The sequence below is a fragment of the Excalfactoria chinensis genome, chromosome 7 (assembly GCF_039878825.1).
Source record: "Excalfactoria chinensis isolate bCotChi1 chromosome 7, bCotChi1.hap2, whole genome shotgun sequence".
NCBI classification, from domain to species: domain Eukaryota; kingdom Metazoa; phylum Chordata; class Aves; order Galliformes; family Phasianidae; genus Excalfactoria; species Excalfactoria chinensis.
The window spans coordinates 24,080,546-24,086,716 of NC_092831.1; positions in this window are offsets into that span (position 1 = coordinate 24,080,546).

A 6,171-nucleotide genomic window follows, 5' to 3' on the forward strand; every position below is an offset into this window, starting at 1 on the left:
TCCTCAAAGCCAGATGAGTTCCTCTCCCAGATGTCACAGAGCAGAACCATTCTGATATGGCTCAAAATACTGAACCCACAAACCCAAGAAAAAGACAAATGGTAAAAGGTCTTTCAAACCAGGCAAATAAGACAAGGAGGCAAATAGACTCTGTCACCCTCCTAGACACACAGTGTGGATCTCTCCACGTGCCCAACTGAAGCCAAGCTGCTGTGGCTGCCCCGTGCAGTGCCCCATGGGGACCTTGATGCTGAAGAGAGCAGAGCAGGACAGGCTGTGCCCCAAGATAAGATTGTCTGCCAGTACTTTGTTGCAAGCAGCTGCCGGAAGGAAAACAAGCTGTAAGGATGGTAAACAGAGAAGAGGAAAAAACGCCCCAGGGAAGCAATGCTGGCATAGGAGATAGGCAGTTTCTTGTCGGCGAAGGGCATGAGGGCACACAGCAATCCTCATCTGGTTCAGCTTACGCCTGTCCTGTGCAGCCCAACCTTGAGAGCCCCAAGAGGAGCTGAAGACTCAGCCCAGTCCTGCCAGCATTCAGACATCTGATGATGAATAAGTCAGCAGAGAACTGAGAGATCACCCACAGCTTCCTGCTGCACCTCAGACACCTTTGCTCAGCGTGCCTTGCATTGTCCTCACCCAGGCAAGTTGCCCTCCCTGGCACAGGCAGGAATCCCCTGGCCAGGGCCACCCAGTTCTGGGAACGCAGGAAGCCAAGGCAATGGCTGATTCAGTGCACCCCAAGGCCTAAGGCTTTTTTTCCTGAGGCAAGGGAGAGAGCTGCATTGGATACTTTGGTTTGTTTAATCCACTGTACAGAAACAAAATCCTGAGGGTTCAAAGCTTTGGTGTTATTTCTGGGCTAAATAAACCATCAAAATCTAAGGCTCCACCAAAAACATCAAAACATGCTAGTTGAAGCTGATGAATAGTTAGTGTTCAGGAGAGACAAAGCATGAATCCATGATTATTAGAAGATGAGTCACCTGGAGAAACCAGAGCAGTGGCCAACCAAAAAAAAAATCCCTCTTGTGTAACTTAAAAGTTAACAAAGCTGCCCAGAGCCAGGCCAGCATCAGCTACGGGACCACGGCAGCCCTGGGGCAGGCAGCGCCACCTCAGCATCGGGGCTGACGTGGCCATGTCCCTCTGAGGGCCACATGTCCACCTCACCAAGGGCCTGGCCCCGAACACCAGCACCCTCTGCCATCCACACTCCCTCCATGACTCACAGGACTGCAACAAGCCAGACTTTTGCAGACAACGAAAAAGATAAAAATCATATTGCTTGGGGGAGCGCCAAGCTATTATTTCATCCAATTAGAGTTCCAAGCTGCTCAAAGTTAAAAGGATTTCCTTTGGAAAGAGAATGTTCTCCAGTCACTAAGTCTCCAGAAAGGTAAAGAGAAATAACTCCTGGCATTCAGTATTAGGAAACAAGCGTCTAGACAAAGGTTTCTTTCTCAGCTTGTCACTGCTGATAATTTTAAAAGATGCCGCACTAGAGGTCCTGGACACGAGATTTCTAAGTGTTATTTTCTTTCTACCTGTGACAGACTCACACATCCAAGACACGCCAGGATGGTTTACACATCTCTGGTGATTTAGCTACTGCCACCAAAAGGTACTGTAGCCCTGGGGTAGAAATGGATGAGTACTGCTGATACGTCGTCAGGGAGTGACAGCACACAGGTCACTTCCACACAGTGAGGGCTTGGAGAAAGCAGCCAGCACCACACTGCAGGCAACACCATGCTAGGCAGCGCAGGAAGCCCTGCTGGCAGTCCTGACCCTACTTGGTGAAGTGTCTGCTCGCTCTTTGTGCAGCTGCCTGCTACCAACATAGCACAACCACAGAAAGAGAATAAAGGGCAAGAACTGTTTCCACAGTTTCCTGCCATGCCCAACCCCATGCAAGCAGACTAGCTACAAGGGGGAAAGCATGCTCCCCTTGCCACAGCGCTGCCTGGTATTGCTTCAACATATTGCGTAACACCGGTTGGGTAATGGGACAGTATCTTTCTTGTACCCCTATCTCTAGCACCAAGGACTAGCACTGAGTGCTACACTAAGAGCCTGCCTCTCATCCAGGGTAGCTGCCATTCCCCACACCCTCTCCGGTCTCACAGCAGACTGCCACAATGTCTTAGCTTGGCTCTCCCACCAAGTACTACCAGTCCTAACAAGCTACCTTCTAAAGTGATACTACACCATAACAGGACTAAACCCTGGCTTTTACACTGTGTGAAAGGATGTTAAGTGTAAAAACAAAGCTGATTTCAGGCTCCATCTAGGAGAAAGGTTTTAACATGTCTGTGTTTCTGTCAGAAAGGTTTTCTCATGGACTTGGACAACCCCATCTGCAGGTACTAAATTGGCAGACAGGTTTCCTCCCAGTTCACCCCAACACTTCCATGCTGGGTCCCATTCAGAACTCTCACCGTGTTTCATAAACGAGGCAGTGACAGTCCTGTATACTCACGGGATTGAGCATTAGCTCAGCTTTTAGAGGGGTAATGCAAAAAGCAAAGGCAAACACAATCAGCTTTGAACTGACCGAGGATTTTTCCACCACATTCCCCTTGAATCTGTTGCACTTTCTGCCACAGATTAATACTACTGGAATTACAGTCACTGCATGTGGAGATGCTTGTGTCTATGAGAGGCAACACCCGACACTTGAGAAACAAACAGTGTGCAAAAGATAGGTGAGAACAGTTTGGCTGGATGTTGAAGTCCCACATTAGGCAGGGCCATGTCACCTCATGCACACACGTACCTGGACCAGCCTGCAATGTTACAAGTGTGTGCTCAGAATACCAACAAACCACTTCTTAAATAATTCAGGGCACAGAGCCCCAAAAGCTAGGCTGGCTCTGGGAAGAAACAGGTGGCACACCCCAGCTCAGAAGCCAGCCCGCATACCTGATAAAAATCTCTCCTTGCAGAAGAGAAAATGCTATCATCTGCCCAGGTGGAAGAGTCACACCATTACCTCATGAGCCTCCAAGCAGCTCCCAGAAGGCAGGCTGTCAGCTCAGTGCCCTGCGGTGTGGTGCAGCTGCTCCTGGTGGAGGGTCTGTATAAGGCCATGGCCATGAGGAACAAAAGTCATCTGTCAGAGCACGTTGTCTAAGGCCTGGTCAAGACTGCTCTCCTCTCCAACACTGATGCAACATCCCTTAAGAAGAAAAGGTCTCTGCAATAAAAAGTGCAGTGTGATCACAGAACCAGATATTTTCTCTAAAAGATAACCATAGGAGTGACACATAGTACAGTAGCCAGCAGCCATTTATATTAAGAATGTATTAGATTGGATGGATTGGTGATGCTACACTTCTTTCTGCTTCTCAAGCACAGTAGTTACTCTTTGGAAGAGAAGTTAAGCTGCACACATCCTTGCAGCCACACATGCCCCCCTGTTAAATAGATGATATGGGGATGTATCTGCTGGCTTCAGTAAGCATCCAACACTTAACTCTAGAGAAGAAAAAATTACCAAAGTCTATAAAATGCAGAAAGCAAAGAAAGCAGAGTGAGTGTGGCCCACATGTCCCAGGATGGCAGGACCTGGAAGATAGTGTTGAAGTGCCCAAGCATCCAAGATGCGCTGCATTTTTTTTCAGCTACTCCTCTAAAATAATTTTACCTTCTCTTAGGCTTAACCCCTAAGTACATTAGCAGTTTTTCACTACTGACTTTATTGTAACCCACGCTGATCAAATGCTCTAAGGATCACAGATCCCACTGCTCCACTTGAGATGCCAATGCCTTTGCCAGCAATTCTTTCTGGAAATTAAACAAAGAAGATCTATCCTTAATCCAACATCAGTATTTTTCTTAATAAAAGGCAAAACAAAAGATCCATTTTTGGACAGATCTGCTCCCTCACAAAGATAAGCGAGCTACAGCGCAGGCTCCACATGAATGTCCTGTTGCACAATTACTCAAAGTGGAGGCAGTACAAACATAAGAATCCGAACTACTTAATAAGATCAAAAGGCTGAAGTCCTAATTAAGGGCCTGCTCTAAACCTTGGCATTCACTGTTACCCGTGCAAAGAGGTTACAGTATTTCCCAACCATAGTTGTAGTCTTCATTATTTCAAAGATGCAAGACAGTACATAAACACCCAGACCTTTGTCTGGGGAAAACCATGCGTAAGCAAGCCAGTTTTATCTGCCTGAACTGATAAGCAACTTCAAATACAGTGACCCTGGCTTAAAATGACTGCAGTCTATCACCACTGATTACTTTCACTGTTCACATTTAGCATTCGAGTTCAATACACTTATCAGTGTCTCAGCAGCTGCCCTTTAGGGTACTGAGCGCATTGTTCCTAGGATGAGGAGCTTAACAGTTGAACAGTTCAAAATCAGAACGCAGAGTGCTTACTTCCTTACCTGCTTAGAAGAGGTGGTGCTGATAACTGCATGACCTATCCAGGACTGAGAAGCTTGCAACTTGCTTTTTTCCTTACCCAGCAGACTTCTATTTCCTGCAAAGCAGTTTCATTTTGCAAAAACAAAACATGCTGCATTTCAGAAGTTTTGATGCAGAATAAAGCAGAAGCTGTAGTTAATTTGATATCAGAATCAACACTTGGAACACTGGGGCAGGAGCAGAAGCAAAGATTCTGCTGCAACAGCCACCTCGGGACATGGAAGCTTGCTTCTACGGGACACTGGCTCGCAGTAATAAAATGTGTTAAGTATGAAAACTGACAGGAAATGAATGTGATTCATCTAAGGAAGAAGTAAAATGGAGAATGGCGGCTATGCAAAAATAACCTTGTTCCACTTCAATCTCATTCGTTAGACTTACTGAGCAACTGATGCTCATACAAGTTTTCTGATTAGAGCATAAATTATATAGGGCAACTTCTGAACAGCATATACATCATTTATCTAAGACTTCTGAAGAAGAGACTACATTCATAGTTCAGAGGAAATTTAAGTCTCACATCTGTACAGATTTGAAAGCACACAATGAAAAACTAAGTCCACTAAAAGCCAAGTCTTCCAACTCACTATGGATCATTTAACACCTTTGCCAACTGCCAAGAGACTGATGCTGAATTCATCTTGGTTTTCCAGCAAAAAGCAAATGAGCTGGAAAGGTCTCAGTACTCCCATGCAATCCAGAGCTCTGCATGACAGGACATCAACAACTGCAGACAGCACAACAACACAAGGACACATTCACAACACCCAGGATAACAGATAATTGCAGTACAGTAACACAGTCCTGACATACTGCTTCAGATACTCCTCGATCCTCCTCAGTTATGGCTTGAAGCCCAGAGTAATCAAAGAGTTCATGTTCTTGATACAGACAGAAGCACATGAAGCAAACACCTTACCAACTTTGTTAGGGATTCAATATGCCTAGTTTCACTACAAGGTAAGCCAGCTACAGGCAGTTAAATTTCAAGAGTTGGTCAACAACTATATTCCACAGAACAGCACCAGTGGCAGTGGCTGAAAAGTCACCGAACCCTGCCAACAACACTGCTATCTTGCTCAGCTTATGAGCGTAGACTCACAACTACTAGGTGTACTACCACACCTACATTTTTTTTCCATATTAATTATTGTGTTGAGCACAGTCAAATAAACACATTATTTGCCAACACTATGCTCCAAGAATTTCCGTCTTGATTGTATGATGCTACTTCAGAGCAACTGTATTCCCCATAAAGAATGGCAGAATTTGCAAATGACTGATTGCTGCCTCTATTAAGTGAAACACTTGCCTTCCCAAGTCTATTATCAGATGGCTTAAAAAATTATTGTGTTTCTTTTTTTCCCCCCCTCTATTTCTTTTTTTAAGTGAAGAAAGTTGCCATAACCACCACTGGAGCCATTTGGAAGCTAACTCACATTCTTTTAAACCACGTGCCTCAATTCTGTCTAACAATGTAACAAAACAAAAATGTCTGGAAGATGATAAAAGTCTCCTGATAAGAAATACACTGCAGGCTTGATAACACCTCAGCTGTTCAATGTTCTTTTATGTTACTTACAGATATTTGTATCAATTTTATGGAGAACTTAAGAATATTTACAAGTTTTGAATTCCTTAAGAAAGAAACTGCAATGGAATATTTACACATGGATAAAATAGTTTTAAGCTGATCATTCCATTAAAACATGAAATTTTAGAAGC